The sequence below is a fragment of the Pangasianodon hypophthalmus genome, chromosome 7 (assembly GCF_027358585.1).
Source record: "Pangasianodon hypophthalmus isolate fPanHyp1 chromosome 7, fPanHyp1.pri, whole genome shotgun sequence".
Classification (NCBI taxonomy): Eukaryota; Metazoa; Chordata; class Actinopteri; order Siluriformes; family Pangasiidae; genus Pangasianodon; species Pangasianodon hypophthalmus.
Genome location: NC_069716.1, coordinates 27,656,464 through 27,666,581, shown reverse-complemented (window position 1 = coordinate 27,666,581; position 10,118 = coordinate 27,656,464).

Sequence of the window (10,118 nt, the reverse complement as noted above, 5' to 3'; positions counted from 1 at the left end):
GTGTTCCCTCCACTAGCTTCCTGTAGATGATGCTTGCCTACAAAACCAAGACTTGGGCCCACCTACCTTATCAAACCTCTCTCTCTACAAGTCACAAGCATGGCTCAATTTGACCCACGATCCCTCAAGGTACAAGGAAGACATACATCAAGACTCTTCTCTGTACTGACACCCACGTGGTGAAATGAACATCCCATCGCTAAGAACAGCTGAGACCTTGTGTTCAAACAAAAACTGAACATCCACATCTTCACTAAGCACTTAACCAAGCATTAAATCCAAAAAAAAAGAATGAAAGAATGAAGCCAATTCTTCAGTCAACTGCACAAGAAATTAATGGATTCATGGATTGTTAACATTTTAATATCACTTTGCATGAAGTGTAGAGGTATTCACGGGAATCCCACCTCACACTCGCTCCAAAAGAAATCCCCCCCACAGTTATTTTTGTTGTCCTTTAAAGCTAAATAAAATTGCATTGCAGCAGAGTGAATTCCATAATGATGGAATAGGAATCTCAATCTAAATCTATATCTGGATTTCCGTAAAACTGCTTTGTGACATGAATGACCAAGACTGTGAAAGAACACTTCCAGAGCCGCAGGTTGCGCATCACTATCCAATCCCACTCAGTCCTGAAACAGTTTTGCTTTAACTATCAAAAAGAAAACCAGTCAATTAATTTTTTGGATTGGAAAACGAATGAAAAAGTTCATCCTAGTTCTATTGGCAGATAATTTAAAACATATATTTCTAGAAAGAAGCAAAATTATCTGTCAATAGCATGTCTGTCACTATGAGAAAACAATATTCTGTTTATGCGTATTCATATTCTATATTTCTTTCCTCTAAAGGCTGCAAAACTTTCTTAACACACAGTATAATCTACTAGATTTTATTATATTCTGTTTTTATTATGTATCGTTGTTGCACTGTGGGATGAGGCACTAAGGAAAAACATTTCACTACATTAAATCATGTATGTCATAAATGTATGTATTTGTATGTATGTGACAAATAAAGAACCTTGAACCTAGAACAAAAAAAATGTAAAGCTTGAAATGAATAAAAAATCTCTAGAAATAGATTTAATAATCTTATATTTGGTTAATTGTAATCTTATAATTGGAAATACTAGATGAATCGGACTATATTCTAGATATTTTCACGCACTACGATGTCAGTTTTTGCCGTGTATTTAACGAGCATGAGGGAACATTTGTGTTGTTGACTATAAAGCACTTCTGGACAATGGCGTCTGCTGTAAATCTAAACCTAAATACAAATACATATCTGATACTTATATGGAACAAAACAAAATACCTTAGTGCAAGGTTTGCAGTCACCCTGAATTGCTGTTTTGTTTTATTTGAGGTGGTCTCCTCTGTGTATGATCAGACATTCCCTAGACACGATCTTCCCCATTTTCTCACTAAAGCTCTCACTCGTCCTTCCACCTGCCATGTGGTATTGCTTAATGTAATAAATCAGGCTGCATTATTAAGAACACACACAAGCAGCTCATGGGAATGCTACGTCCTGTCGACGCATTATTTATGAAGACACAGTGAGACTATCCATTACCTACTCTTGCCAGGATTTTCATAGCAGCAAATTACGACTGGAAAGACTCTTTGCAATAAAGATTTTGACCTCATCTCGGTCTTGGAAGCAGAACACAGGTACAACCAACAATGCCCAGTTAACACCCCAAAGCATTACATCATCAGGGTAACTAAAGATCTTAGATCTCTGTGCTGATCACAGACTTCTACTTCAGCTGCATCGATCTCTCTCTCTCTCTCTCTCTCTCTCTCTCTCTCTCCCAGTCTTTCCTTGAATTCACACTGGACACGTCCCACACGTGCTATCAATACAACTGCATGCTTCATTTTTTTTATCAAGAAAACTAACACCCAGATGTACATCCGTGCAAATAAAACACAGGGAACGAGGAGCTCTGAAATGAGCCAGTCACACGAGGCAGATATTTCTCTGGTTATCCATGAGTATCACTACATTTTTCTATAAATCTACATGTTACTCCATCATGACATCTTTGTACGTTATATCATTTTAAATAAACTAGAAAGTGTTTATTTTATTTTTTCTGTCTTATTCAAGGTCAGATGGGGTTAGTAAGGAGGTCTTGGCTTCTGGAGAACAGTAAACAAATGAATAGTGATATTAACAGAACTGTGTTGACATACACTGACTCACGCATGTTCTCTGATACGTACGGTATGTACGGACCACTTGTGCGTAATGATGTGAGGTTTTTGTTTTGCTTTGTTTTTTGGTTATGGAATGCAATAGTTCTGATTTATTATCGTAAGTCTTATTATTTCTGTCCAAAGGCTGGAAAATTTTGGATGCGTACAGTACACACCACAAATAAATCTTCCGCTCCTATTATGCAACGCTGTTTTTTTTTATTATTTTCCACAAACTCTCCAATACACTTACTAAATGGTAGCCCAAACCATAGACCCGATTTTCATAGGCCTCAGATGCACTTGAAAGAAGGGTGGTCCTCTGAGGAACGCCTGGTCTGTCAGTCACTCTTTCAACCTTGTGCACCCCATCTGGTAGCATGGTGTGAAGGGATGAAAGAGGAGGAAGTTGGAATAATAAAAAGGAAACCGTGATCAGAGAGATGTGACTTAGTAATCGTTCATAAGGCGGACTTTCTTTTGAAGGACACTTGGACAAATATGCTTAAAGGATGCAGGAGGGAAGTCAGAAAAGAATAGCTAACACTGTTCTGTTATAAAAAATACAAAAATACAAAAATCAAAAATATCAGCTGCTTGTAATTGACAAGCTAAAACTTAAACATAAAGGCACATATGGATGTGGAAAACTTAGTAGCTACTTTTTTTCTTCAGTTATGCAATATTCCCAATACATAACCATTCCATTCCCTGACCTTGGCTCTGCTTCTCAAAAGTATAGTGTACTGTGTTCAGATCTTAAAATCCTAGTGATATTGTTTTTCTTGGGTACTTTGTGAAGAAAACAGGCCCTGGGATATTTTTGCTATAAACACAAGGGTTTGTTCTAGATTATGCTATGTTTTAAATGGTGTATGTTTCTATCTTTTCAATTTAGTCCACTTTATCATTGTACACATTGGTGTTTTAACTGACTGTGCTACACATATTGTTGTGATTTTATTTTCCTGCAGCCTACAGAAGGATTTTATTTTCCTTTTAAAGGAAATCTTTCTTTGTGCATAGCAAATATGGCAACAAAAAAAAAAAAGCCCGTCAAAGCAAAGAGAAATGTAAAAACCTTTCCAGTTGAAACCTGCATGTGATCTGCGCTTGAAAAGTGAGCTGTACATATATTTACTCAGGATGTAAAAGCTTGACAGAAATCCAGATGTAGATGTAGATCCCTAATGAACAAACCAGAAGTGACAGGAAAAAGTGTCTGAGACGACAGGAGGAAGAAACCGTCATCAACCGTCCCATCACTCCACCATCAAGAAACCTGAGTGAACGCATGAGAAAGCATCATAATATCCTGTTTTACCAAAACTCTCTATGCTCATGAACCTCTAGATCTGCACCTTAACCTGAGAGAAAATATATGTATATACAGTACATATATACATACACACACCAGTGTGTACATTTGCTGTATAATTGACTATACTTCACACAGAAGAGGTGTGTGTTCTCAATGAATGCTGTTGTAGAAAATAATAATAAATAATTGTGCAATACATAGGGACTGTCTTTGCCAGCACCACGTCAGTTGTGTCTTCTTCAGTGGATGTTCGTGGACGTCCACTTCTCGGTTGGTCCGCAGCATTTCCAGTCTTTTTGAATTTGTTAATAAGTTTGGCAACAGTGTCGTGTGTGATGTGCTCGCCATGTTTCATGGGACCTGCCCATCGCAGGTCCTCTCAGACTCATAAACTCCTTTTTGTATAAATTTGAGAGTGAGAGTTCTGAAAAAGTAACCTGAAAAAAGGGTGATGAATGAATAGGGGCAGGGTTACTGATCGGAAGGGTGTGAGGTCAAACCCTGCATGTGATGGCACTCTAGAGGGCACTTTATCACATATTCTCACGTGTCATGGCACCCAAGAGGGCACTTTATCACATATTCTCACGTGTCATGGCACCCAAGAGGGCACTTTATCTCATATTCTAATGTGTCATGGCACCCAAGAGGGCACTTCTTCACATATTCTAATGTGTCATGGCACCCAAGAGGGCACTTCTTCACATATTCTCACGTGTCATGGCACCCAAGAGGGCACTTCATCACATATTCTCACATGTCATGGGCCCCAAGAGGGCACTTCATCACATATTCTCACATGTCATGGGCCCCAAGAGGGCACTTCATCACATATTCTCACGTGTCATGGCACCCAAGAGGGCACTTCATCACATATTCTCACATGTCGTGGCACCCAAGAGGGCACTTCTTCACATATTCTAATGTGTCATGGCACCCAAGAGGGCACTTCATCACATATTCTCACATGTCATGGCACCCAAGAGGGCACTTCATCACATATTCTCACATGTCATGGGCCCCAAGAGGGCACTTCATCACATATTCTCACATGTCATGGGCCCCAAGAGGGCACTTTATCTCATTTTTTTTGCACATAGGGTACCATAAAGGGCCCTTTATCTAATTTTTTTTGCACATAGGGTACCCTAGAGGGCACTTTTCTCATGTTTTATATACTTCAAGGGCACCTGAAAGGGCTTTTCATCACACATTCTCCACTGGAAGGTCACCTTAGATGGCACTTCATCATGTTTCCTTGCATGTAGAAAAAGCATATAGCGCCCTTCATCCCATTTTCTCACACTTAGGGTCACATTAGAGGGCATTTCATCATATATTCTCCATTGAAATGTCAACTATTAGGGCACATTGTCATGTTTTCTTGCATGTAGTGGCACCCTGTCACATTTCATCTACAGTAAGAACGCCCTAGAAGGCACATCGTCACGTAGGAAAGGTGTAGGTACCAGATCTAGCACACAAGTTGATGATTTTAAAAAGGAAATCTGAAATTAATTCAGTCTGATTCTAATCGCATTAATGATGAGGTTTTATAGCTCGACATAGCTAGATATCAAATTGTCTGATTTTAAGTTAATACTCTGAATTTTCTGTGTAATGTTTTAAAATTTTGTCATGAAAAGAATCCTAAAGTTGTCACTGCTACATTGGTATTTGGATGGTGCTCTTCTTATTGCTCGTTAATTTCTGGTTTTTGAAGACGAAACATTTTGTTAAAAATATGTTTAAAGACTTACCATTTGATTTTTTTAGTTTTAGTCTCATGTCCAGTAAGCACTTTAGATGTAAGAGATTCAATATTTCTCCATCCTAGCTTCAGATCAAAGATCTATCTAGCTGTGCATTTCATGACAAATGGTACATTCTCACAAGAACATTTGATAGAGTTAGCAAAGAGAAATGTACCAGGAAGAAACTTTATTGGACCAAAAAAATCTGTTTTGACTTAGACTACACTTAATCTGTGATTGGAAGCTACCAAGGAATGACGTAAAAAAAATAATTTACACAATCTTCGTAAATCTTTCAGCTTTCCATTTATCTTCATTTAACAGAAACTGATTCGGTGTCCGTTCCCATTGTGATAAAATTTCACCTCTCTAAAACATTTAAGTACTTTTCCTGAGTTACGAGATCATGTTTGGATTGGGTTAATTATTGGGGCACTTCCTTATCTCAGGAAATTTATCAAATTCACAGGGAGGAGACGTCTACATCGGAAAGAAATGCTTCCCCTGGCCAAGGAGTTTCAACCTCCACAGCTTTATCATCAAGTCTTTATCATTCACCAGATAACCATACTGCCCAAGCATCTGTCTACAAAATTAATCTTACACAATTAAATGCAGTACAACTTTTAATTTCTTTGGCTTATGCAAAAAGGCTTATGCTTATTTAAAAAAAAATAAAAAAGAAAGAAAGAAACAGCCCTTAATCAGTTCATCATTAATTTACGTCTGTAGCAATACATATCTGATTTGTGTGATCTGCTGTGTTTGTGTTTCAAAAACGAGCATCATGCCACGCCTGTACATTTTTATATTTTGAGTCATCATTTCCTCTTCTGCTGTATACAGTAACTATTATATAATTCCATATATCACTGCACTGATGTATTATCAGGCCTCGTGTCTGAAGGTGAATGAAAGTACTACTATTAGTATGTAAGGAATTAAACACTCCATGTCATATGAGAAAATAATCAGTGACAGGGTGGTGTGATGAATCGCAGTCACTGTTTTCACCATGAAGTGGATTAGTTTCTAATAACAGCACGTCCTATCCTGAAGTGTTTATGCCTTTTATATCACAGCATTTTGCCTACAATTTTTAGTTTTTCTAATAAAGAACAACACATTTGAGTTTTTTTATGCATTTATAGGTGTGTTTTATGTTGTGGAATGTCTGCACAACAAGGTAGTTCCCTTACCAGCCTCTCTTTTTTCTCTGTTTTGTAGTTAATTAGAAAAAAGCAGCTTGTCTTGTTACCGAGAAACCTCAAAGTGTAAACTTGTCTGTCATGAAGACAGTTTACAAAGCGTTGACACCAGAGAGTGCTCTCGTTATTGTTAAAGGTGCAATCGTCGTTTTTTTTTTTTTTTATTTCTTACTAGTACAACTAATGTGGAAAATATGCAGAACATGATAAATAAATAATGGTTTAAGCCATGGCCTCAGTGCAAGTGTGTTAGGTAGCTGAGAAACCTGTTTTGAAAACTTCGTTATGGTCCAGAATGCTTGTGTGTTTTCGGATGTCCCTGTTGTCAATCAATTTATAGACACTCCTCAGTGCTGATTCACTTCACTACCATCTCAGTCTGAAATCAGTAAGCGCCCAGAGCAGCCAGATAATTCTCCTGTAGCGAAAAAAAACAACAAAACCCTACACTTTGAAAAAACTTCCCAGAAAGAAATGCAGAAAAAACAAAATAAACACTGGCATCTCTTTCTCTTCTAGGGAATGAGTCATTTATTTCTAGCGAATGGGATGAAGATGCGACGTTGCTCCTGGACAGGTGTTTAAACACAATTTCTATAAAGCTTTCAAATGTTTGACTGGCCAGCTTTACATACCAAATCAAACAGATATGTTTCTTTTTCATTACAGAGAAAAAAAGGACTGCACTCGTTAACATTCTCCTAAATCATAATGAGATGGATTTTTCATGTTTATAGAGTTATAACTGAACCTGAGCAGTTGAATGTCTGAGCATGCTCGAAAGTCATGTCACGACAGTCCTTGCTAATGCTAACTCTACCGCCATGGCTTCCGGGGTGGAGCTTTGTGTAGAGGGTGGAGCAGGCTCAACGAGGGAAAAAAAAATATTCAAATCTTATTCAACGCTACTTATTATTTAACCGAAAAATTTTGACAAATCTTACCTATTGCACCTTTAAATAAACTTCTCCTTACAGAAAACATCACCATATTAACAATTACATGTCAGACAATTATACACAATCAGAATCCAGAATTGCTGTGTTATAAATATAAAATATGCAGTTCTGGAGGCAGAATCAACATTCCTCTCTGATTAATGTGTAGGCGAAAAACGATGTAAGGGAAATGAACTTAGCAGTCAGAGACCAGGCACTAAATTGAGTCTGGCGGTTTCATTCATTATTTTCTGCACACTCAAGCATATGAAACCTTCCAAACTGGATAAACCGTAAACTACAAAGGGCCTTTTGATTAAACCAATTAATCAGGCGCAAAATATTGTACCAAATCCAAGGGCATGGTTTCCTCACACTGGCATTGTGGTGCTGGGTTTTTTTTTGTTTGTTTGTTTTTGTTGTTGTTTTTTTTCTTTCTGGTAACAGGCTGTTTCTCAGGCTTCCAGACCTTCCTCTGTTATTCACAGACATCCTAAATCTTTCAATCCCTTTGGCAGGGAGAAGTATGTAGTATAAGTACTGAAGCTATTAAATGGGTTTAAAATTTATGGTATCAGCATGTTCGACGGATCTGCCTGGAAACAACAGCCCACATTTATGAGACAGCATATTGGAGAGAACCCTTTATCATTGTGAAATTGCCTCATAAGAGCTTAACTACTGTGTGGCCTTTTCGGCTTTTGTACTGTAACTTAGATTTCAGATTTATTAAAAAAAACACTCACTTCCTTGTCACTGGTTCGGTACCATCAACTGTACACCTTTGGTACCTTTAGTTAGTATCTTTTAACTAGAAAGCATAAAGTGTAGTTTTATCGCTTTACTTTAGAAGGTACGTTATCTACATTCTCACATATTAAAGTTATAAATGACGTTCCATGGCTCGTCTCGCTCTCCGGACCTATCTGACGGAGCCTCGTGTCTCACTTTCTGCTGTTGCGGCTAGCTCCACATGGACACCATAAACATTTACACTTCCCCAAATCAGTTTAAGTCTCAGCCTTGCTTCAGGTGTGTCATCTCACCTGTAGGCTGTAGATTAGCACTTTCTAAGACTGTCCTGTGCTCGATTTGTGGACTGTGACGCAATATCACAACAGTAACGGTTAGCTGAAGCTAGCTAACTTTGAAAACGAGGCGAAAAATTCATCAGTGCTGTAAAACAAAGAATACTTTAATGCAAAACTACTAAAGATTTCTGAATTTCCCTCCAATAGACCTGCTGCTACTGTTAGCACAGAGACAGACACAGTAGACAACGTTAACACAGAAACTAGCAGGACACAGCTAGCTATCGCTAGCATAGCAACCTCTCTAACTGACCCTATCAACAGTGGCTAAGCTTTTTTCTCTTTTTTAAACAATACCTTTAGCTACGGCAAGCCCAGAAAGGTCATTTTCAAAGTTGAAACTGACCAAAAAGTATCTAAGGATCGCTAATGATATGTTCATTAGGGATCTAACTCTACATCTAGATGTCTGTAAAGCTGCTTTGTGATAATATCTGTTGTTAAAAGTGCTATACTAATAAAATTGAATAAAATAGAATTGAATTGAATGGGGGTGGAGTGGTGGAGCAGCGAGTAGCTTTGTCGAAACCGGCACCGTTTCTGAACATTCAGGGATGACTCAACAAGCTACTGTTGTCATAGCTAGTAGCTAGAGCTAGTAACTTGATGTGTGTTAGGCCAACACTTCTTATTCTACAGGGTGTCCCAAAAGTCTCTGTACACAGGGGAAATGAACACTTTTTAGCCAAATGTTTCATACTTAGTTTACATTTTTTTCAGACAGTCTATAAGAACGCCTTTGATAAAAAAAAAAGACTGTATTGAAATCATTCTCATGGTCGGATCGGGAAGCTGTCGCAAGGTTGCGATGGACATTAAATAGTTGTATAATTATTTTAAAAATCATGTCGCCCCCTGGTGGTCTGGGAGCCCTAAGCAACGGCTTAGACCGCTTTATATCAAGACGCGTCCTTGGCTGAAACGCAGCTCCAGGATTCCTGGTTCGATCCTGAGCTTTAGATACTGTGTGTTTGGAATTTTGCATGTTCTCTCCATGTCTGCGTGGGTTCCTCTGGGTTCTCCAGTTTCCTCCTACCTCTCAATAACATGCATGAGTGTATAAAGGTGTGTGCACGATGGACCGGCGTCTCATCCGGGGTGTATTCCCGACTCACGACTCACACCAAGCCTTCCTGGGATGGACTCCGGATCCACCGTGGTGCTGACCAGGATAAATTGAGACGTACTCTTGGTGGTATCAACTGCAGTTCAATGATGTGATGCATATGATTTATGACTTATAATTTATGATGAATGTGTCTTGATTTTTCTATCAGGGACATCAGAGCTGACGTTCTTATTCCCAGATCCCGACACTCATTAGGATCTCAGAAGCTTGGATACGGTTAAAAAAGATGAACTTGGGTTTACTCTCATACACCTCCAGGATTATGGGGCAAGAAAAACACTGATGGAATTACAGCAGATCTGCTGCATCAATCACAGCTGGACTAAACCTCTCAGAAACTGTGAAATCCGGTCTAAAACGGGGCCGGCCTAAGTGGGCGGGGTTGCCAATGGCAGGGGGCGTGGTTTGTGCATAGTGGGCGGGTTCACAGGGGTGCAGTCACGCCATAAAAAGAGGTCGTGCTT